Genomic DNA, 24,384 nt, shown 5'->3' with positions numbered 1-24,384 from the left:
ACGTTGAATAACACAGTAGCAATACTGTGAACGACAAAACTAACTTTTATTGGGCGAACCTGTGCCCACAAAACAGGCTACACTTATAGCACAACGATAGCGGCGAACACGCTCGGCGATCGTCGAAAAATCTGATCAGCGGGTCAAGCGCGTCGGCTTTTATACAGAGTCGTCGAATGTTCCAGACTAATCGTTGGGACCCGCGTGCCTTCCATAAAATTCTACATCATTCGCGTCAGGCGAATAATTCAGATAACACAAGGTTCGGCGATAACAGACTGCGGATAGAAGCATCAATAACTTTCCAGAAACTTCGGATACATGCAAGCGCGTCCCGCGCTGTCCGATAAGATTTGTTAGGCGGCGAAACCTGGTCACCCGATAAATATAAGTACACGTGTCATGTATATAGTTCACGTTGTGCTTCGAACTCCGGTGGGCTTCGGTGTGAGTTTGTGCTCCGCGGTACAGCGAAAAGCGGAAAAACGATGCCACCGATCCACGAAGTGGGTGAAACAAGCGAAGCGCTATTCCGAGTGTGCAGAGGGGCTTGAGCCATTCTACGCCGCTGTCATGAGGGAAGCGATATGCAGGCCAGACGAGCAGGTGCTCGAACGAGCGTTTCGCTAAGCACGCATCCGCTGTAAACAAAACAACAACAACAAAAAGGAGGAGTCAGCGCATCTGGCCGCGCATTGCCGCTTGTGTCAGCGCTATAGCCAAGGCTATAGAAAACCTCGGTGTTCCGATGTTTGTCAGAAATAGGCACCTGCTCACATTATATCGATTATTCAGGCTTAAAATATCATTAAAGGTGACGCATACGAGCAGAAGCCAGGCTTCTAACGTGTTGCTGCCGAAGGAATAGTGGCTTCGCTGGCTGAGATGAGATTTTCTGTTGTCTTGCTTCCCTTTTTTCCCCCGAGGATTTTAGTTGCGTTTCTTTTTCTTACGTTTATTTTTGTGGCGATATATCCTGCGTATATACTAGTACACGTGATAATAAAGTTTAGTCAAAAGCCAGCGCCTGGTTCTATAGTCGTTTCTTTCTTCCCCGTTTACGTGTCTCCCTTGCCCTATTTATCCACAGGTAGGTCTTCTCCCTTTAACTTGGTGGCCCCGGGGAAGATGCCTAGACGATGTCGTACTCTATTTTTTTTTGTTCACGTAACTTTCTTCTATACTACCGTACGAGGAATACCGTTTCACAAGGGGCCCCTTGTTGCTTGAGCACAAAGCGCAGAACACTTGAAACCGATGAAGTCGTAAGGGCCAACAAGAACATAAAGTAAGAGAGCGCCTTTCAGAGTTTCCAAAACGTGCTTCACATTCTGAACAGCGATACATTCAACTTGTAAAGGTCACAAAACGGGAAGTGCGCCTCGGGACAACTGGCATGATCATATAACGCAGCCAAAAAGCTCTGCTACATAGCGCTGGGATCAATGAAAAACATTCCTCTCACTCGGTTATAGTCACAACTCTCACAAAGCCGGCGGAGACAGCCTTGGAGATATTGACCAGGTTGAGCCAGGGCGTCAGCGTCGCGTTTAAACATGCGGGCTCTCTCACCTGAAGCAAACAAACGAGAACGTCGCGTAACTTTCAATTTTCCAACACGTCGAGTTTGTTAACTCAGTGTGGCAACATTGCCTTGGCTTCGCTTGTTGCGTGCAACTTTACCTGGCCTTCGCTCAGGCTCCAACGTCGTTGTCCCGATGTTAAGCGGCAACAGAAAAGAAAGGGGAAAAAAAAGTACGAAAAACTGCCGGTTTCCAGAACGAGCCATTACACGCGGGTGTGCGCGCATATTCGAGAATGAAAATTGCATACTTAACTTTCGGATCGAGCGCCACAATGTAAATATTCGAATGAATGTAACGCACACTCTTCTTGCTCGCATGTTAGATAGCGGCGTAATATATCCGGTATATACTAGGAAAAAAAGAGAATTCGTTGGGAAAAACGCTGAGTAGATCGGCCTTAAGTAACAGTCTTTCAGCCTGCTACTATTCTCAGGGGGAAGAGGAGGAGAAGGAAAACAGAAACATGAGCAGTGATAATGAGGATAGACAGGAGGCTGCAGTTACAATAAAACCTCGTTATAACGAAATGGTATACAGTGAAGTAAGGGATACAAATAAGTGAATTCTTCCTTTAAAACCCCATAAAGGTTCATAGCGCAGTGCACGCAATAATATACATAACGAAGTAATTTTGGCTCCATCGTTAATTTCGTTATAACGAGATTTCAGTGTACACGCAAGTGCTTGTCCGAAGGGCCCGTTCGCGGAATTGAACGTAAGCCTGCGTCACCGGCAAATCCTAAACCAACTACGACAGCTCGATTCGTTCATATTACATTTACTTACAAATAGCCCGGTAATACTTTTTAATTGAATGGCCTCTTGTTAATTCACGCCCACGATGATATCAACGCCTGCCGTTCAGAATCATATCGAGGACAAGCAGGCATTAAGCGCTTCGATGCCTCAGGCACATTGCACAACTCTCAATGTGGCAAGCCCGTGCGTCGGATGCGATGCAAATATCGTCGCTTCAACGCAACGCCGAGGGCACATAGAAACGAGCATTTGAGCCTCCCTGCGATATAAAATGGTTCGTGCTTGTGCTCCATCAACCGCTTCGAGTGAATCTTCCGAGTCTCTATGGGAAGGACACGGGGCGGTGCTTTACAATTTCTCGAGGGTTGCAATGTGGGCTTGTTGGTAATGCATCTTGAAAGGGTGTACGGTATAGCGCGATTGAAAAACAGAACCGGTTTTGTCCCGTTTTTTAGTCGCGCTACCGTACACCCTTTCAAGATTCACAATTTCCTCATTCACGAGTTATTCGAGCATGCGGTTAACCGGAGCATCACCTGAGGAGATTGGATGCCCTTGCCATCCTGCTCCTCCAAGTCACTTCTGAAAAGAAGTCCCTATACGATCGATAAGAAATTATCTGAATTATTATAAATTCAGAAACACAAACTGCAGAATAAGAAACAGAGATAAACAGAAAAGAAGAAATGGTGGACGATGAAAAAAGCACTTCGTCCCACTTAAGCGCGGGGTTTAACAAAAGCAAACTGTAAAGCTGAAACGAACACACTTTGTCGGTACTTAGAAAGCAGCTAGGTCACGCGTAAGAAGGAGAATATTTAGCAAGAAAGAAATTACAAGCACCTGAAACATATTTACGAGAACTTGAACAAACTTGCAAGTGTTGAAGTCTCATTAGGAGCATTCAAGGAAACAAGTGGGAACCGTGTCTTCTAACGATCCATGTCATTCACTCCCCTCTCCTTTTTTTTTGTTCTTGCGTTCTCACATGTCATTGCTTCGGACGAAGCTGCGCCGCCGTTATCACCGAGTTGCATGCACCGAGTTACATGCATGCATGCATGCATGTATGTGCATCCTTCTTTTTTAAAGATTGGTTGCTTATTTTAAAAAAGCAGACATATACGTTGCGTACTACGATTCAATATATTCGAAGCCGATGGTTATCGAACATCCGTATTGGATTCGAAAATTTTGAATACTCGAACGACCTCGGGGCAAAAGCGAAAAAAAAAGAAAAAAAGAAACCCGAAGAAGGTATGTCACGGGGACTCACCTTGTTCGAGATGAGTTCTGGGTTAATCCGACATCGCACAGTGCAGGAGTGTGGAAGCTGTGAAATGCGCACTTGGGGCCAACTTCTTCAGTGTTGGACACAACCTCCGTTCGCTGACGATTCGCCGCGGCAAACCAACTTGCTTCTCTTTCTTTTCTCCGAAGCACTCGCACACACACAAACACACACACGGGCGCGCGCACTGTGACGTAAGTGGAAACACTGTGACGTAAATGGACACACTGTGACGTACGTAGAAACACTGAGACTTAAGCGCCGAGAAATGGCTGAGGCGACACTATGTATAGGCGAAGCAGACACGATACTTCGGCACACTTCAGCACAAAAACCGGGGAGCCTTTGTTCGCCCACGACCAACGTTCATTCACCGCGCGGAGAAGTACCTTTAGCGAAGCTGCCGCGTTGACGAGAAAGACAAGGCTGTCGACTCAGTGCAGCGAGAGGCCCGAAGAGCTGCGACAGCTGTTGCGGCTCTTCGCAAGAAAAACAAACACCGCGGAGCACACTCAACAGGTCCAGCACATCCGCAGATTGGGGCCGATGACACGCTTCGAAGAGAGCTCAAGACTTCGAACGAGGACGATTCAGGCAAGGACAGACGAAACGCAGGAATTCTGGGCAATGCCGCAACGTTTCGATGGTCGACAAATCGTCTCTTTATCGCTCTCTCGTTCGTCCTTATTTTTACTCGTTTACTTATCTGTATCAAACTGTCTTGTGAAGCACAGATTTGCACCAAGGAAACGACGCGAGAATACCTATCAAGAGAGGAGGGCTTGATTTCCCAGTTCGTCGAACCAGTGGGCCGCCCAGTCGCTGTCCGAATTAAGCGATTAACTTCGCGTACCTGAATACGACCGAGGCCAAGATATCGCGGGCTCACACCTTGTTTACTTCCTCGTTCCTTAGTGCCCGAATCTTACTTCCGTATGGTGCAAGCCGGAAGCCGAGAAACGGCTTCAGGTATCTTTTTCGCCCCTTCAGTGAGGCTACACAACGCGGGAAAAGCGAGAAAGAATGTGGTATTGCAGGTCTACTGCGTTTAACTGAAGACGAAAGATAGACAAATACCAGACACGGAACAGCGTGTGGTAATTCCAAGCGAAAGACGTCGCTGAAAAAGAAAACAAAGTAAACTGGCGCTTGCGTGGTTAGAAAAAGAGAAATGCGGCGAGGGTAACGTGTACAGATTACTGATCCCGAAAGCGCGCTTCGCTGAGCGTTACGGAAAAAGCACGCCACATTTGCGGCGAATCAAGGCCTCTCTCCGGGATAGCGAGTGAAAGCAGAAGCAAAACGAGCTAAAGAACAAATCCCGCTCTTCGGGTTTTAATCCCTTTGGCCGCCGGGGTTGAAGATCGCGGAAAAAGAAAAACGGGGGCCCGCTTGTGTCACTGCAAACAGTGGCATTACACAATAAATCTCGCTTCGCCGAGCATCCAATTCGCTACACAATCTATACTTAATGAAAAGTCCAGAAACGAAATTATTAAGAGTGAATGACTTTTCCCAGAGAGCAAAAGAAGTGTTGCAGATTACAGAATTGCGAAAGGCAGAAGAGGGAGCGAGAAAGGATTAGCGTTCAATTTGATTCCCTGTGAAAGACCTCGACAAAGTACGCAACAAGAATTCTGCCACGAATGCATAAAAATTTTAAACGGAAAATGTGGAGAAGAGCGGAAATAGAAACGAAGCCCAATGGCTAAAACTGACAGCGTAGGTTCACGAAAGACGTGCGAAGAAAATAAGGAAAGAGGCGATCGAAAAAAAAGAAAAAAAAGAGATCGAAAGAAAGAACACAGACAGAAAAAGGCGAGACGACGTAAAACCGGGTTTTCTTCCAAGCGAAAGACGTCGCTGAAAAAGAAAACAAAGTAAACTGGCGCTTGCGTGGTTAGAAAAAGAGAAATGCGGCGAGGGTAACGTGTACAGATTACTGATTACCATTGACCACGAGCTTCTTAGCGAGGTGACGAAAAGACGCAAGAATGAAATAAAGACGCAAAGCGAGAAAGAAGGCTAGGCCGATGGAACGACCGAGCAATCACGGATGCGGGTCAACCTGTCTGAAGCAGCGACCCAGCGACCAGCCGTCTGCTGCCCGTCGCCGAATGACCTTCGTTTTTCGCGCACGGCGTTTCGCGGTGAAAACAGCCCCCTTTCAGCAAAATACGAGCATTCGCAGCATCGAAATCTCCCGCGTGATCGCTTCAGGAAACTGGACCTCTGTCAGTGAAGAGCACTGGGGCTGCTGAGAGGTGGAGACGTTAAAAACACGAGGCCCGAGACGGACTTCATCACGAACCCCTGTATGTCTTCTCTGGATCAACACTTCTTCGCACTGTGCTAAAACTGCTCTAATCTGAGCCGCCACATCAACGCCTCGTTCGACAGCGATATGTTCGATTGGACTTAGGTTTCGAGGCCACCAAGTGGCTACAATTTCGAGGCCAGAAGTCTCAGCAGAGCTGCGCAAAGTTGCAACACAACTCTACGAATATATAAAGGAATGACTCAGTTAGAAAACTCGGCTGAAAGTAGAAAGAAAGTGCGCTTGAAAGACGTCCGTTCCCAACACTTCCACCAGGCGTAACAGCCCTAGGGCTCACAGGGCACAACGCGCCTCGTCGGAGGTGGAGATTTCTCTCCTCAAAAAGATTCCGCGCGGTTGCGGCGAGCTTCTCTTCCAACGCACAGCAGCGGTAAGTTTAACCAACAACACAATCACGCACTTCACCGCTGTACACACAGGGACTAGTGAGAAGCGCACCCGTGAGGTGAACGACGAAAAAAGCGCACTCACAGAAACACACACGCACAGACACAAGCCGCGAGATTAGGAAGGCGGCGAGCCACCCAGTAGCACGACCAGGGACGTTCCTCCTGCGCAGGCAGCACGGGAGCAGCTGTAGACGTCTACAAGACGACTTCGGCGCGACGAACCTCTCCCTGCGAGGGGTAAGCTTGACGGGCGCGCGCGCTCGCGCTCGACTTCGCCGCCGACGACGACGACGAATTGGCGGTCGCTGGCTGCCGCTCTCCGCCGTTTGAGGGCCCGGGGGCGCGCAGCGTGATACGCAGGGAGAGAAGGTGGCGGGCTCTTCTCTCTTTGTAACCGGTGGGAGCTCGCCGGTGGCGGCGCGGCGGGCGCAGCGGCGTTGTGAGAGCCCTCCCGAAGAAGCGCCCCGGTGTCAGGTAGAAAAACGCACGCGCCTTCTCCGTTCTCCCCCGCTCGCCGGGCTACAAAGCAGGCTTAACGGGGCCTGGCGACACGAGAGAAGCGGGCCGGAGAACGGCTTTCCGTTCGAAGTTCGGGCTCTCCCTGGCGGCTCTAACGCGAAACATGGCGCGCTCGTCAGACCCCGGCTGCCCCCGGATTGGCCGGGCTGCCCTCGAGGTGGCCTGGAGTCCGAAAAGCAGCAGCACTGCTTGGCGACAGAATGAGTGCTGCTTTGTGACACAATCTTCTGGAGGGCGACGCAACCCCAGTTTTTGAATGAGCGGCAACTGCTGTTGTATTGTGACACTACTGTCAGTATGCAATGCTGGCGCTAGTATCATCGTAGTAGTAGTAGTACTAGTAGTAGTAGTAGTAGTAGTAGTAGTAGTAGTAGTAGAGGCCGTGTAACACTATGCTCTCCGCATAGTCTGTGGTACTGGCTGGAAATCCTCATTCCAAGCTCTGTGCCCAGTCTGGGGCTCTCAGCCAGTTTTCCAGTGCCGACGCTCACTCACCCCTTTTACATAAACAATTCAGGATGGCCCAGCAAATCACATGTGAGTCAAGCACACTGATGTTTCAGCGGGTATCACGACGCTTTCGCAGCTAATGATCTGGCGGCGTAATAGCGCAGCCTCACTCCGCTGATGACACCTCACGCACATTCGATGACGCTCGACTGCTCATTACCTACAGCCCTCGCACCCCGAAGCAACGTGTGTTCAAGGGATCACGACCCATGCCAATCTCTGACTGGCTTTAACCCGCTGCAGGAAATCTCTATTGCTCAAGTTACGCGTCGGCTGCATCAATGTATAGTGCATCGCTTTCAACGGCAAAGTCGTACCCCGAGCCCTTCGTGCTATGCGTGAAGACACTACAGAGCAATACGCTCGAGCCCTTGATGTCCGGGTGCCCTATTTTCAGCACTGCAAGTTCCTGCAACTTATTCTTGCTCACACTGCGCTCAATGGCTTCTTATTTCCTGAAGGTCGTGCTCCAACTCGATAAGAGGCTCACAAACCTCTACTAGAAGTCTTCTAAACCACGGGACTAGACTTTCGTCTCTAGTGCTCGTACACTGTGGGCGATGCTACGTGATCTGGCGTGACTTCCTCTTCTTTCTCCCTCACTTTATATCTTTCCTCTTCTCTCTCACATATTTTTGTCCTCTTCAACCGGGTGGGCGTGGTGTCTTCAGAAGACAACTACTAGCCCTCTTCTCTTTTTCTCTGTCTGGCGCTTAGTGTTCGCTGACACGATCAAAATTTGGAGGACGCTTAAGTTTCGCCTTTAAGAGTGGAACGCGATAGCATTCAAAGATCTCTGAGTGCTTCTCATGCGTCTCGGCAACTGGAACTTATGTAACCGTAATGTTTACCGGGAAACGCTGGCGGCGAACGCTATGCACGAAGCCGAGCTTAGTGGTTCTTTTTTTGATGGTATGTAAGGAACCGAGGAAGCCGCGCCACTCCTGCAAAACAGATCTCAAATTAAATTAAATTATGGAGTTTTACGTGCCAAAACCACTTTCTGATTATGAGGCACGCCGTAGGGGAGGACTCTGGAAATTTTGACCACCTGGGGTTCTTTAACGTGCACCTAAATCTAAGTACACGGGTGTTTTCGCATTTCGCCCCCATCGAAATGCGGCCGCCATGGCCGGGATTCGATCCCACGACCTCGTGCTCAGCAGCCTAACACCATAGCCACTGAGCAACCACAGCGGGTAGAAAAACAGATCTCAAACAGCAGCTGGAAAAGGGGTTTGTGTTTGAGTTCTCGTGTAACAGAGTTATGTTTTCTCGTATATTCAAATTACAATCCGACGCTGTCATGTCTGTAGGTTCTTTGCAATCGTACTTTACGATTTTCCTACGTATTTTACATGAAGAAATTCAATTAGTTCAGTAATTTCCTTGTGCCATATGGAGGACCTGCGTGGCTGGGCATGCGTAGATCGAAGTTCTTTTTGCCAATACGACGTCCAACGCTGGACCGCGGACGCAAGATACCGTATTTTCAGCGACACGGGGCCCTTAGCGCTATCGCATTATTCATAATTATCCGTGAGCTTTCGACGCTTTTCTCTACGCCAGAGGCAGTCGTGCTTGCTGTCGTGAGCACTTTCATTCGAAGTTTTATTCAAGGAGCCTATAGCTTTCTACAGAACAGGCAATTGGCAACTACGGTGTCGCTTCTATAAACGCTAGAGGTGAGATGCTAGTAGAATTCGCAGGAAGGAATAAGCTGAGAATAATGAACACTTTTTTCAGGAAACGTAGCAACAGAAAAGGGACCTGGCGAAGCCCTAATTGTGAAACAAGAAATGAAATTGATTTCATACTTTCTGCCGATCCCAGTATAGTGCAGGATGTTCAAGTAATAGCTAGGGTAAAATGTAGTCATCATAGGTTAGTGAGGGCCAGGATCCACCTCAACTTAAACAGAGAAAGAGTAAAATTGGTCAAGAAAGAACAGGCCAACTTAGAGGCAGTAAGGGTAAAAGCAGACAAATTTAGTCTGGTACTTTCAAACAAATATGCAGCCTTAGAACAGAAAGATGATGATGATGACATAGAGGTAATGAATGAAACCGTAACGAGGCTGGCTTCAGAGGCAGCAATTGAAGTGGGAGGCAAGGCACCAAGACAACCAGTAGGCAAGCTCTCCCAAGTAACAGAGGACCGAATAAATAAACGACAAAGAATGAATGTGTCCAACTTAAGAGATAAGATAGAATTAGCGGAACTGTCAAAACTGATGAACAAGGCGAACATAAGTGATATTCGAAACTATAACGTGAGAAAGACTGAAGAAGCCGTAAAAAATGGACGCAGCCTGAAATCAGTGAGAAAGAAACTCGGCATAGGGCAAACCAAGATGTATGCACTAAAAGATAAGCAGGGTAATATCATCAGCAATATCGAAGATATAGTAAAAGCAGCGGAAGGATTCTGAACTGACCTTTACAGTATCCAGACGACTCAGGAGCGCTCTATTCAAAACAATAATGAACAGTATACAGAAACTCCTCCTATAACTAGAGATAAGGTCAGAAAGGCCTTGCAGGGCATGAAACGGGGAAAAGCGGCAGGAGAGGATGGAAAAACGGTCGGTTTAATCAAATATGGAGGAGACAAAATGCTAGGAAAACTGGCGGCTCTCTATACGAAATGTCTATCGACTGCAAGGGTCCCAGAAAACAGGAAGAATGCAAACATTATACTAATCCACAAAAAGGGCGACGTTAAAGAACTAAAAAATTATAGGCCCATTAGCTTACTCCAAGTATTATATAAAATATTTACCAAAATAATCTCCAATCGAATAAGGAAAACATTGGAATTTATTCAACCAAGGGAGCAGGCTGGCTTCAGGAAAAGTTACATTACTATGGATCACATCCATGTCACTAAAAAGGTTATCGAGAAATCCGCAGAGTCCAATAAACCTCTCTATATGGCTTTCATAGATTACGAAAAAGCATTTGATTCAGTAGAGATACCAGCAGTCGTAGATGCTTTGTGTAATCAAGGAGTACAGACCGCTTACGTAAATACCCTAGAAAATATCTACAGAGATTCCACAGCCACCTCAATTCTACGCAAGAAAAGTAGAAAGATACCTATAAAGAAAGGGGTATGACAAGGAGACACAATCTCTGCAATGCTATTCACTGCGTGCTTAGAAGAAGTATTCAAGCTATTAAACTGGGAAGGCTTAGGAGTAAAGATCGAAGGCGAATCCCTCAACAACCTTCGGTTTGGCGATGACATTGTTCTATTCAGCAACAATGCAGACCAGTTACAACAAATGATTCAGGACCTTAACAGGGAGAGTGTAAGAGTAGGACTGAAGATTAATATGCAGAAGACAAAGATAATGATAAAAAACCTGGCAAGGGAACAAGAGTTCAAGATCGAAAGTCAGCCTTTAGAGTCTGTGGAGGAGTACGTTTACCTAGGTCAACTAATCACAGGGAACCTGGACCATGAGAAGGAAATTCACAGAAGAATAAAAATGGGTTGGATCATGTACGGCAGACATCGTGATCTCCTCAATGGGAGCTTACCGTTATCATTGAAAAGGAAAGTATACTATCAGTGCATTTTACCTGTGCTGATATACGGCGCAGAGACTTGGCGGCTGACAAAGAAGCTTGAGAACAAGCTAAGGACCGGGCAAAGAGCGATAGAAGGACGAATGTTAGGTTAATTCTCAGAAAGAGGCACACTTCGTCTTGAATTAATAAAGGGCAAATCAGACATCCACTCTTTCATTGCAATTACTACAAAGGTCTTGCTACACTTCGTCTTGAACTTAAACAGAAACACAACCTGTAAACCTTAGCTGAATCTTTCAGCGCGAAGACTGCTTGAACCGGGAGAAGGGCCGCAAAATACGTGACGTCACACTCAGGCGTCTGGTGGGCTACGGACAAATAGGGTGAAATACCGGAAGCTGTGACTCGAACTTTAAAATACCACATTTAATATTTCTACCAAGTGCAGATGCTTGGCGGGTCATGTAGAAAGGCAACGCAATGATTCAGGCTCTATACTTGCAGAAAACAAGCTTTAAGCAAGAAAGGTTTGTAAGATAAAATTCCAAGGAATCCAGTAATGCTGGACATGATATTAGCTAGGGTGTCTGGCCAATGGCAAATGACACTACGAACGAAAAGCTCTGCGAACTCAGCCCCAGCAGCCTAATATTACAGAAGCAGCTGATGTGACGTCACAGATTTTGGCAACGCATCTGCTCGACGCTACAGGCAAGCGCGAATAAATAACAGACACTTGTGTTTTGTTAACCAAGGACTGAACTTGAGATAAGCGGCATGTGTAAGCGGTCGTGTAGTGTCTGGGTTAGAAGTCTGACGTCGATGGAGCTCTTCCTTTGTGGCACATATTATCAACGGTCCTCTTTACTACCACATTATTAAAGCTAAGCCTTGTTTGAAAAACTTCCAGGCTTTCGCTGACCGTGGTTGCTGCTGCTTCTGTCTTCCCGAATAGCTCAAACGAAGGAACTTAAAAGAATAACGTGCTCGATAGTCCAGGGGAACAAACCATGGTCTTACCCGCAAATTATCTCGATCCTTTGGCAAAGCCTCAATTGCGCGCACTCTTCTGTCCCGCCGAAGCCAAGCGGTTCTGTGAGATGATTGACGTGTGCGTCACGCCGCGTAGCACGGGCAAGAGCACGTGCGCGCGTGCCAGTTTCCACCATTAGGCCACATCATCATCATCATCATCATCATCATCAACATCATCATCATCATCATCCTGGCTACGACCACTGCAGGGTGAAGGCCTCTCCCATACTTCTTCATCTGCCCCGGAGCACGTGCGCGCGTGATCATCATCATCATCATCATCCTGGCTACGCCCACTGCAGGCCAAAGGCCTCTCCCATACTTCTCCAACAACCCCGGTCATGTACTAATTGTGGCCATGCCGCCCCTGCAAACTTCTTAATCTCATCCACCCACCTAACTTTCTGCCGCCCCCTGCTACGCTTCCCTACCCTTGGAATCCAGTCCGTAACCCTTCATGACCATCCGTTATCTTTCCTCCTCATTACATGTCCTCTTCATGCCCATTTATTTTTCTTGATTTCAACTAAGATATCATTAACTCGCGTTTGTTCACTCACCCAATCTGCTCTTTTCTTATCCCTTAACGTTACACCCATCATTATTCTTTCCATAGCTCGTTGTGTCGTCTTCAATTTACGTAGAACCCTTTTCGTAAGCCTCCAGGTTTATGCCCCGTAGGTGAGTACTGGTAAGACACAACTATTATACACTTTTCTCTTGAGGGATAACGGTAACCTGCTGTTCATGACCTGAGAATGCCTGCCAAACGCACCCCAGCCCATTCTTATTCTGATTATTTCAGTCTCGTGATTCAGATCCGTGATCACTACCTGCCTTAAGTAGATGTATTCCCTTACCACTTTCAGTGCCTCGCTACTTATCGCAAACTGCTGTTCTCTTCCGCCACATGCGCAGGAATTAAATTTCTAGACGAACCTGACCATCTTTGTTTGCGAAGTACTTGTCTCTGCATACGCCTCTTCTCAGCTTTCTTTGCACGATAAAGATCGGCTTTGTCCCCTTGACATACTGCGTCCACATCAATGCTCACTCGCATATTAATTGCTGTTCGCATCTCCACATAGCTTGAGAGCGCTGTAGTACTTAAACATATAACCACAGAATGACATCAAAGTGGTGACCTGTGCAGTCAATGAACCCAAACTTAGCATGCGATTACAATGTGATGAAAATCAAGATAATTTTTTACACGCGTCGCGTTTAGTTTTAAAAACATCTAATTAACTACTTCACGAAAGCTTCGATTCATATAGATTACGGCGTATGCGTTGGGTTTGGATAATTTTTGTGATTTACTAGCAATCTCTCAGTTTACTTTAGAACAGGGAGAAATGAAGCAGACGAGGTACTCTCCAGTCCCTACCGCAAGCCAATTTTAAGAAAACAAATGTAGACATTGCATCATTAAACACGCGGTAACCTATCCTATGAACTCATCGCTGACGTTCCTCTGCCAAGAGGGGCCAATCGAAACAGGTGAAGTCCCTCTTCATGCCTGACGTCCCGTCTTGACGCACTCCAGTCGAAAAGCGGTCAAATAAGGCGATGTACCGGAAGCTAGGCTTGAACCCTTAGATTTCCCACAGATTATTATTATTATTAGCATTACAATTTTTCAAACCAACATCTCTGCTATAGCCATTCGAGAAAGGAACGCAAATGTTCGCCTGTTTGGACTTACTGCAGCGTTAAGTTGAGGGGACCCTAGGTTACTGCGAATAAGCCAAGACACATTTTATTCCGGAACAGGTGGTAATCTGTAATCTGCAACCTGTAAACCCCCAAATTTGCGCGCGCACAGCGGACGCCCAAATCCTGAAAAGGTGTCGCGACCCACGTGACGTCACATCCGTGGCGTCAGCTGTTTTTGAAGGAATACAAATGTTTCTCTTCTACTGGAAGTGCGCCGCTTCCTTCGCTAACAAGTGTTCTTCTGCCGCCGAACGACTGCCGTGGACAGATCGAGAAGAGAGCTTACAAGCTGCCACTCTGACGTCATTGGACGGTTTGCGAGCTTCCGTGTCGCTTTAACGCGACATTTCGTCGGCCGCTCTTTCCTTTTTTTGTCGCGAAGCACTCTTGTCCGAGTAAGTACACTTTTTTTTTGTCGTGTATCAACTACCTGGCCTTCTTTTTTTGTTCGTTCGTTCGTTTGTTCTTGCACCTTGTTCGCTTAAATGGCGATAACAGAGAGAGACAGAGTTTGCGGACAAGACGGAGGACAAGAAATAAATGTGACCGCGGACACGACTACATAACTTTCGCGAAAGTTCGCGAAAGTCAAGCACAAAGAGCACGTCGACGTCATTAGGATGCAGTTCCGAGCTCCCTCTAATGAAAGGTCCCGCTCTACACGGGCGGGTGCTCTAATTAAGCAAAACGCGGCCGGTCTGAATCGAAGGAAACGAGATGCACGGGTAGAAAGGCACGGTATAAAAAAGAAGCAAAGAAAAAAAAAAGGAAAAGGCTATAAGAGGGAGATGGCTGCAATTGCGTTTTATTACTGGTTTTGACAGAGAAATCGGAAAGTGAAATCGCCTGTACTACTACTAGCGGAAAAAGAATAAAACAAAAATATCCCCTCAGCTGGGCCCTGTTGCGCTTTTTCATTATTCGCGCGGCGAACTTGGGGATCGCAGAACTGTAGAGGACGCATTTGAAGATTGCGAGGCGATCACAAAAGTAGGTATGAAAAATGTGAAGAAGTAGAACAACAACAAAAAGATAAGCAGGATGAACTTTTTAAAGGGCATGCCCTTTGTTGATTCGCTTCACCGAACAATGAACTGTTTTTTTATTTATCTGTTTTTTTATTACCCTTAATGCTGTTTTTTTATTACCCTTAATGCTTACAAGAAGCATTACAGAGGGCAGGGTCTTTAGTATATCAGGACATATAAAATAAATACAAGGAGGAGTAAAGAACATAGTTATATCGCAAAGAAAATACAGCAACTACAGGTAAACGAGCGCAAAAGAAACACAGCAAAAAGAAACACTTAAAAATCAAGTAACAAGAATAGAAAAGCGATAACACGGAATAAAGACAATGAAAGAAACAATAGCAATAGGTGACAACGCGGTAGTGACGCAGTTTTGAAGTACAAGCGGTACTGTACTCTGGCCTTTACATAGTGTGATAGAAAAGCTAACGTGTCTTAACAACGCACCATGCTAGAACGCATAAGACAAGGCGCAATTGCAAGTTTTGTTTTTCTTTTTATTCGGGAGATAGTAGTGGCAGCTGCGAAAAAAAAGAGAGAAAAAAAAACAACAACACCACGTCGTGTGGTATGAGACACAACTCGGACAGCCTCATTTCGGCTCGGAGCCCACACGGACATAAAGTGTAGGAAGCATTTGACGCTCGCGCTAAGGCTTTTCTTCCACAGTTTTTACTCAGGCATGCATATAGAAGCTTTAGACGCAAACGCAAGAAGTCGGCCTACGTGAGCTACACGCCGCAATCACAGAACCTTTATAACAGATCTGTGGTTTATTTCAGTCTGAACGGAAGCTACAAAAAAATACCTGTGGCCGATGTAGCACAACTCTAATTATTGAGCTGGATTACGCCTAGATGTGGACATCACTTGCACAACAAATAAAAATTACATATCTTCAAATTAACCGAACTTCACTAATCAGCTTTCTAATTCTTTTTTTTTTCTTTCAGTGATTGACAGATAGCAATTAAGGTCGCCCCGTTTTGAACGCCCGAGGGTTTTGTTGCCGTAAAAAGATACTTTATCTTTTTTTCGATAAAAAAATGCAATTGACGGCAAGCTCAGGCAGCCGTTGCCTGCCGCGCAGTCGACTGTTTCTTTAACATTACCGCGCGAGCTTTGACTGGCTGGCTGGTCAACGTCTTCTAACGGCGCCAAGCGTAGAGATCGGCAAGAGTAGCGTATGCGCACAGAGTTCGCTCGACACCGACTGTCGCACGACCTTAGGTCAGTGGGCATGTGACATAAGCTATTCCACGCCGACTTGGATTACTGAGCATAACGACAATTACAAGCCAACACATAGCCCCATTTAAGCAGACTACACGCAATACAACTTAAATTATACTCATACAAATGTCCCCTTTGTGGACTTGCCCCAGCGTAAAGGCAGCGTCGCAAATACCCAACCACACACCCGAGCAGTGGGATGCCGTGCTGCCTAGCTCGGATCCTCGTGACCAGCAGCAACTGGTGCGGCGGGCCTGGGAGAAAGCAAGAGCTGCAGGAGCCCTGGACTGAGGACGGCTCCCCGCAGAAGCACAAAGAGGCCTGCTTGTCTATTGATTTAAATAAAGGTTTTTCGCCAGGGCCAAGAGGGCAGTCGAAGCCAGAGGGTTCCTGGACTAAGGAGCCTTCCCACCTTAGGGTGATACCGGGCCTCGCTCGGTACACTATTTCGAATAATAAGCGTTTCTCTCTTTCTCTTCCTCCTCCTCCTGGGCATGTATACCACTGGGTATGAGCCGTTCTTCATTGACCCTCCCTGACGCCAACTTGGGTCACTAGACATGAGCGACTGGGTATCATGTCAACAATATCATCAGTAAAATGTCCATCATGTATCATCAGTAAAATGTCCTTGAAAATTGACCCCGTGCTGAGCGATATCGAACCCGCGTCACATATGTTCAGATAATCTTGCCTGATGAAAAATTTACACACGCGCCATCCGCAGGCTTCGCGGCGGCTCCGCTAGGTGGCGCAGCATGTTCAGAGAAATGCGCGAGAGAGGATCCCCGACAGCGTACACGCTAATCGAATTAAATCTCGACGTTCTTCGGGAGATCGATTCTGCCGGAATATTTTTTAACCAGGTGACGAGGAGTATCCGCTGTCACGTAAAGGCGCCAAACTCTTAGTTGAAATCTCATCACAGAAGGCAAGACTGCAGTCGAGAAACTTGCACGAGTGGAGTGAACCGGGTGACGAAAGCACGAACTAAAAGAAAATGCCGAACGAGGATTGCTCAAAAAGCAACGGAGAGGATGAGCGTATGTACAAGAGTGACTGCTGCAGTCGTCGTGACGTCATTCGTGACTTCGAGGGTGACGGGACTGATATGCAGGAGACACACAAGAATACGTCTGGTTGTAGCTGGCTCATGATGAATAACTTGCAGTGTTGTCACAGTTTGTCGAATTGTCGTGCTCTAGAAGCTATTCATCCTGCAAAAGACAGACGCGAATATAGCGAGACAGTGAGGCGTTGCAGATTGGAAATGAAAAAAAAAAGAAAGGCGCGAGTTGAACCGGAAAAAGCAAAGGCTGCTAGGCTGATTGCACGGCTCGCTCCCGATGCGGAACGGTATGATGAAAGGGAAACGGAAGTCTGCCGGCAGGAATCCTTTATGTGGATAGATAAACGATTGACGACAGCCCATCCACCATTCCTCTCCACTACCCTCACCACCCACCGGTTTTTGAAACAGAGGGCAGCCCCAAATCAGACACCAGGACATTTCGGAAATGAAAAGGGAATGGGAAATGGAATTGGAAAGGAGAGAGTAGAAGGATTCAGGCGCTAAATATGGTTTGAATCGAGACTACCAACCTCCTATCGTTGCGGCCACGGATACGTCGAAAAGGGAAAGAAAGGGTGCGTACAGGAGCCCTTAGAGACAGAAAGAAAAAGATAGGGACGTATTCAGCAAAGCCCATGAAGCAGACGACACAGGCGGAGAATACTAGCGTTCAAGCGCTGAGAACGCAAGCAGACGAGAACGTTAACTTGCTTGAGTTGCGGGCTGTGACGTAGAAGACGAAGAGGTTAGGTACACACAGCAGTCGTGAGACTTATACGAAGCAGACTGCTGCTCAGAAGAAGACAATTAGTGGGTGAGGGAGCTGTGGTCAACGGAAGAAGGCAAAAGAGGAAAGCGGAGAGTAGAAGAGTTTAGGCGCCAAGAACACGAGTAATTGAGAACGCTCACATTAAGCCAATTGGTACATACCGTACAGTTTAGATGGAGAGACAAAGAGCGGAAGACACATCTTAGACTATACATGGAACACGGATGACACCGCTGAGAACAAAAGAAAAGGGGTGGTGGGGGGGGGGAAGTTGCGTAATGGAACCAAATGTTGAGATCAGGACCTTACTACCGAGAAATCGAGAAAGCTAATTTGATTTGTATGTATGTATGTATGTATGTATGTATGTATGTATGTATGTATGTATGTATGTATGTATGTATGTATGTATGTATGTATGTATGTATGTATGTATGTATGTATGTATGTATGTATGTATGTATGTATGTATGTATGTATGTATGTATGTATGTATGTATGTATGTATGTATGTATGTATGTATGTATGTATGTATGTATGTATGTATGTATGAAGAACTTTACTGGGTCCTGAAGGTCTACCTTAGGTTGACGCGGGCCGCTCCCACGTTGGGACTGTCAGGCCGAGCCCTTCAGCCACATCGCGGGCCTTCTGGACTACCCGTAATTGGTCAGAGAGTGATTCGCTCTGCAGCATTTGCCGCCACCATTCTTGTTCTTTGTCACAGTCTGTGAAGACCGCGGGGCACTGCCAAAGCATGCGGTCAAGAGTAATGATGCCATTGCACTTAATACAGTTGGTTTGAGTTTCCCTCTCCGGATTGATCCTGTTATTAAAATCTGGACTTGGGTATGTCCTTGTCTGTAGCAAACGTAATGTGACCGCTTCGGCTCTGCAAAGCTTACCGTGTGGCAATGGGTATTCCCTTCTGCTTAAATAATAATGATACGTGATTGCGTTACATGTTAATAATCGATCCCCGTGTTCCCCGGGTGAAGTGTAAGTTGCTCGGTCTTGAAGAGCATGGCTAGAAAGTCCTCGTGCTGCTTCATTTGCCACCTCATTGAGGTTTTTCCGAGCTCCATCCACCACCCCCGATGTACAGAAAACCAGCGGATTTCAATACTCTCACTGTTGACCTTCTCGAGTAATTTTGTTGCTATCCGTGTCACATATCCGTTGGTATGGCTGTTCCAGAGTCGCTGTAAATATGTGTCCACCGATTAGGCCGGATGGCTAAGGCGATTGCTACTTGTTCTGCTACTGTTGAGTCCTTGGTATAGACGGTGATGGCATCCCGTATGTTACCTTGAGCTGGGCTAAGGATCACGCCGAAAGAAAACGCAAAGACATCGCCGGAGTCTTCTGACGGAGCAGTGAAGCGCAGGAGATGCCCCGCGGCCCTATATGAAGCAGACGGCACGACCGAAGACAACAGAGCGGGATGGCGGGAAGAGAGCGAAATGCGAGGCTAGCGGAGGGCAGCCACGGATTCAGGGCCCAGGGACGGAGAAATCGAGAAGAGAAGCCGACGCGCTAAGAAAGATGGAATAGAGTTCTGAGAGATGGGGGACCGAAAAGGGGTCCGCCACTCGGCCTCGAACCGCGCGCGTTGCCGCCTTCGGCTCGGAATAGAGGGAAAGGGAGGGGACGACGCCGGTGGAAGAGAGGCGGAAATCAATACCGGCTCGTCAGTCTAGCGAGAGGCGCTCGGCGCCACCATGTTGCGTCGGTGTGGTGTCCCCATCGATTCCCCTTTTCCCGTTTCGCTTTCCCCGCGCGTCCCGTCCTTTCTCTTCTCTTCTTTCGCCACCCTTTCCCACTGCACCTTTTATTCCCTGTCTTTTTCCCTTTCGCCGCGGTTGTTTTCAGCTCGGCGCACTCCTCCTCCCCGCCTTTGTTCAATCCCTCCTCCCCAGCCATTTTCGGCCGCGTCCCAGAGTTACCCGCGCGCACCGTTTGCAGCTGCGTGGTGTCCGCGAAATGCGCCCCCGACCGCGGGTAGCTGCTTGTTTCGTTGCGGTGAGGGGATTTGTTTGAAGCTACCTGCGGAGCCGGAGACGCGTTCTGTGTATACAGTGGCGTTCAATATGACGTGCAACACGATTTGAGTCTCTACCACGCCATACACCCTGATATGTATTCCCATGAATGCCCACACTGCGATCAAAGCGCAACGCTTTACCACGTGAAAGTGGCTTGCGCAAGCGTACCACAGCTCGCCCCCATAACAAATGGGAGGCAATGGGAGGCAGTGCTGTCCAGCTCAGACTCGACGGACCAGCTCAACCTAGTCAGCCGAGCGAGAAGGACAGCCAAGGCTGCTGGACTCCTGGACTGAGGGGACCACTGCACAGTTGAAGAGCTACCTACGCTCGTGTGCTCTTTTCTGTAAAATTTGCTCCCTCTCTCTCTCGCGTAGACGTTCCCGACAGAACCGACATAACGCGCCGACATAACGAGAAAGTGGCAGTTTCGCTCGAAGGGCGAAGCATTCAGAATGATAGCAAGGTTTAGCATTGCACTTCACTCTTTTTGTTTGTGGCTTCTACTCTGAGATTCTGCCACAGGAATGTTTGCTCCTGAGTCTAAAAATTTCTTATAATCTCCAACGGAATGCCCGGTTAAATGTGTAAGTTTTCTTTTTTCTTGTGTGGGCTCTTCAATTAATGATTACTTATTCTTCCTGCTACTATTACGGCTTTCATTCTAACATGCAATTTCACCATTCAACAGCACCTACTCTATCGCATTCCTGAAAGCTTTTTACGCTAGTTACCTTGGGGGATCCACCTAGTTCTTGACCAACCTCCCGATTGGGTATGATTCACTACTTGGATGAGCAACAAAAGTAACAATAGCGACGACGACGAATGATGACGACGAGTTCTAGAACGGTGGCTCAAACTTATACGCAGGTGGGACGCATTGGCCCGACGCATAACGCAAGGCATCTACTGCTGGGTACAAGGAACAGTGCCCAATTCGTTACGAATTGTCGCTTGTACACGGAGCATTTTTTAGGGTATTATATTCTGCCTGCTGAGGCAAGCGTCTGTGGCCTGTTGCAACTCGGGGTAGTGTTTAGGCCAGGAATACGTCAGGAACAGGGATGAGTACGTCTGGGAAAGGAGTGAAATGTAAAGGGTTTATTTTACACTATTTACACTGGCTCCAGATATAAAACCCCACTCCACCTAGGACGATGAGCAAAACGAGAACAAGGTGAAAGCAGGAGCCAACGTTTCGACAAGGGGACTTGGCTTCTCGCCTGCCCCGTGTACTCTATCTAGGAGCAATTTAAATGTCTAAGCTCACTACAAGTCTGAGGCCACATCGGGATACGTCAGGACAAACTCCCTGCACCAAACATATCAGCTTTTAACGCAGTCGTCCTACCCAGGTGACCAGGCCAGGGAATCCGATGACTGCCTCGGCCAATCATAAACGTCGAATGGTTCGCAAAGCCCCCCCCCCCCCCCCCCCCTATGATGTCGCACCGCTCCACCGGACTCCGCTTCCAATGTTCCGCAATCGGCGCCGCATACGAAGCAACCACGTGGCAACTTGGGAAACTGAAGTCGACGCAGTTGCCGTGCAAGTCCTCGACGTTGGCCCCCAGCATCCACCAGCGGGCTCTCCGTGAAGGTCAGGTTGTCAGGGTGAGGAGACTGGTATTCGCCTTAATTACCACCTCCACGGAGGGCGGCGGTTGTTGTCGCCTCGTAGTGAGCTCCTCCTTTTGCGCGTCACAGTCTATGTGGAGCCGCCTCGCCGTTTGGGCGAGTGCTGATGAAGCGGCTGCCTTTTGGAAAGCGCCTAAGGAATGTCCGTTACCGTTTCGAGACGTAACATACCTAATGATTGGAATGCTTGTGCTTGGAGGTCCTTAGTTCGAATCCAGCAGCTGGATAATATTATATCTTCACACACACACACACACACACACACACACACACACACACACACACACACACACACACACACACACACACACACACACACACACACACACACGCACACAAACGCACGCACGCACACACACACACCAACACACAAACACACACACACGCGCGCACGCACGCACACACACGCACACGCGCACACACATACACACACGCGCGCGCGCACGCACACACACACACACACACACACACACACACACACACACACACACACACACACACGCACACACACACATTACGCTCCTGCTAGTTTTCGCAGGAGCGTAGTCTCCATTGTAAAGCTTAACCGACCACCCCTTCTTTACTGTTTGTTTAAGGACCTAACGAAGTCGGGGGCACTTTCGCAGGACTATTAACTCTCATGGCGCACCATAAAGTGTGGCGGACAAAGGTTTCCCCGTTTGACATGCCCGGCAGCTTGGACAGCGAGTGAGGCGTACAACCTCGCGAGAAGGAGAGTGGGGAGGGTGATGACAAAGCAGATAGAGGGAGCGGAGAAAAGCTTACAGACCTTTTCGGCCGCGACCATGTGCCCAGCGCACACGCGGAAACAGCTTGCCCCCGCTGAGCACTCAGTCGTGGCCGGCCATTGATTAATCGAAGCCCTTGCACCTCGAATCGATACGTCGGCATCGCGCTGTTCGCAAGCGCTGCTGCTTGGCCGGGCGCTCTCGGCGGCCGACGTCTCCGGGAGTATTGAGGCGTTCGGCTTAAACGAGAGGGGCTGCGCACGGCGGGCCGAAGGGATCGTACATTCTAATTCGACGACTGCGGTGCCGCTTACGAGAGAAAGCTCTCCCCCCCCCCCACCCCCCCCGTCGTACGCGGAAACTGGCGACAGTGTATGTCGACTCTGTGCGGTTGAGTGCGAGCTAATGCTTATAGAGTCTCTCTGTGCGGGGCTTCGAACGTCTAGCTTGTTTGGGGGATGGAGCCCGCAGGTCTCGATTGAGCCATCGGCGCGCCTCTGGAGGACAGCGTAAGCTGCTTCGATCGTTTGTGTATGTATATACGACTGCTGGTATGCTGACTGCGTTTTCGTTGGCATTCGTCGTTGAGGCTGGCCCCGCCGTCATAGTCATCATCGTCGTTATCTGTCTTTTTTTGGGTCTAGCACCTCCGCCACTATATCAATCAATCAATCAATCAATCAATCAATCAATCAATCAATCAATCAATCAATCAATCAATCAATCAATCAATCAATCAATCAATCAATCAATCAATCAATCAATCAATCAATCAATCAATCAATCTTACTTTATTAAAATAGCGATCATATGGACACCAGAGTCGCGTTGGCGCCGTCGCCGTTGCCACTGCCGTCGTTATGCTGTCCGGATATCGACGGTACATGCACCACTGCCTCGTGGAGGCTTACAGGGTCTCTGAAAAAAAGAAAGTGCAGCGAGTTTGGCTGCAAAAACACCAAAGTGAAGTGGACGCACCGCCGACGCTTCGTTCAATCGGCTCGGTTGGCGAAGCCAGGACGGCGTTCTGTCTTCCGCTGTTGGCGTGAGCGTTGTGCGCAAGCGTACTATGAGCATGCTAGCGTTCCTGCTCAGCTTCTTTGTGTATGACCTTTCACTGTTTACAAACACAGACCCCGGACTGCTTCCGGTTTTGCCCACTGGCGTAGCCAACTAAATGTAGCGAGCAAGACAGCCAATGGAGGCCATATCGAGTAGCAGCTGTCCTTTAAAACAGAAGCCCGTAGAGTTTTAACACGTTTGCTTTGTACAAAACAACATTTGTACAAGTCAAGGTTTGCATAAGTTATATGGAAAAGTTTAGTCGTTAGTCTTGAGGCGTATCTTTTTGCGGAGAATGTAAAAAAAAAAAATGGCTGTGGCTTAGGTAAGGTTAAGCCCAGGATGCGAAGCATACTAGCCTTTATTTTAGTTGTTGAAGCACTGTTTAGCCTGGTGAACTGCTGTTGCTTGGCTATATTTGGTTCGGCTAGACGAAGAAACAACTCTTGCATTACTGCTTCGCCTTCAAGAGTGGAACGCGATAGCGTTCCCGTCGACCCGCCAAGGGGTGTAAGACAATGGGCTACAGGGCAGCGACTACGCGCCCCGCATTGGACGCGCTGAGCGTCGAGCAAAGCAGCGTTCGGCGCGGCAACGAAATGTGCGCCTGAGCAAGAGACGCACGCCTTAGAAACAGCTCGTTTCTAAGGCAACACCGCATTCACTAGAGGCGCTTTTGTACCGCTTTGAAGCATCGTACTCGTGGCTCAGTGGTAGCGTCTCCGTCCCACACTCCGGAGACCCTGGTTCGATTCCCACCCAGCCCGCCTTGCAAGAGTTGAGCCAAAGCCACTTCTCCTCTGTCGTGACGTCACGGTGTCACGTGGTTTCATGGTCACCGCCGCGCCTGAGGAGCTGGGTTGAGCTCTCGTAATATGCTTCGCATAAAATACTTTCCGCACATTGCATCAACTTAAAAACACAATCTGTATTCTGGCACCGTAGACAGATAAGGCCCGTGACCGGAAGCTTCTCAGGACCGCACGCTCGCTGCTGTCATCGCACGCGTGAAACTGTCTATACGCACTGGTCCGTGAGGGAACTGACAGTGAACGGCGAGATATGAAGTTACCTAATATTTCACAGGGTTGTGACTAATGCG

General features: G+C 48.1%; 1 protein-coding gene across 3 annotated transcripts in view; it reads right to left on the bottom strand.

Moving 5' to 3' along the window:
* Window positions 1-24,384, bottom strand: part of LOC135915671 (neuroglobin-like) — a 416,057-nt gene that overhangs the window by 267,745 nt on the left and 123,928 nt on the right. The window contains exon 1 of one of the 3 annotated variants that reach the window (XM_065448806.2): window positions 3,622-5,495. The exons of the other annotated variants lie outside the window; for them this stretch is intronic. The gene's annotated coding sequence lies outside the window, so the exon portion shown is untranslated. Of the gene's footprint in view, window positions 1-3,621; window positions 5,496-24,384 lie in introns of those variants that run through there. 3 annotated transcript variants of the gene reach the window in all.

The sequence above is a fragment of the Dermacentor albipictus genome, chromosome 7, assembly GCF_038994185.2.
Source record: "Dermacentor albipictus isolate Rhodes 1998 colony chromosome 7, USDA_Dalb.pri_finalv2, whole genome shotgun sequence".
Taxonomy (NCBI): domain Eukaryota; kingdom Metazoa; phylum Arthropoda; class Arachnida; order Ixodida; family Ixodidae; genus Dermacentor; species Dermacentor albipictus.
Note: the sequence above shows the minus strand (reverse complement) of the source record. Positions and strands in the feature narration are given on the sequence as shown.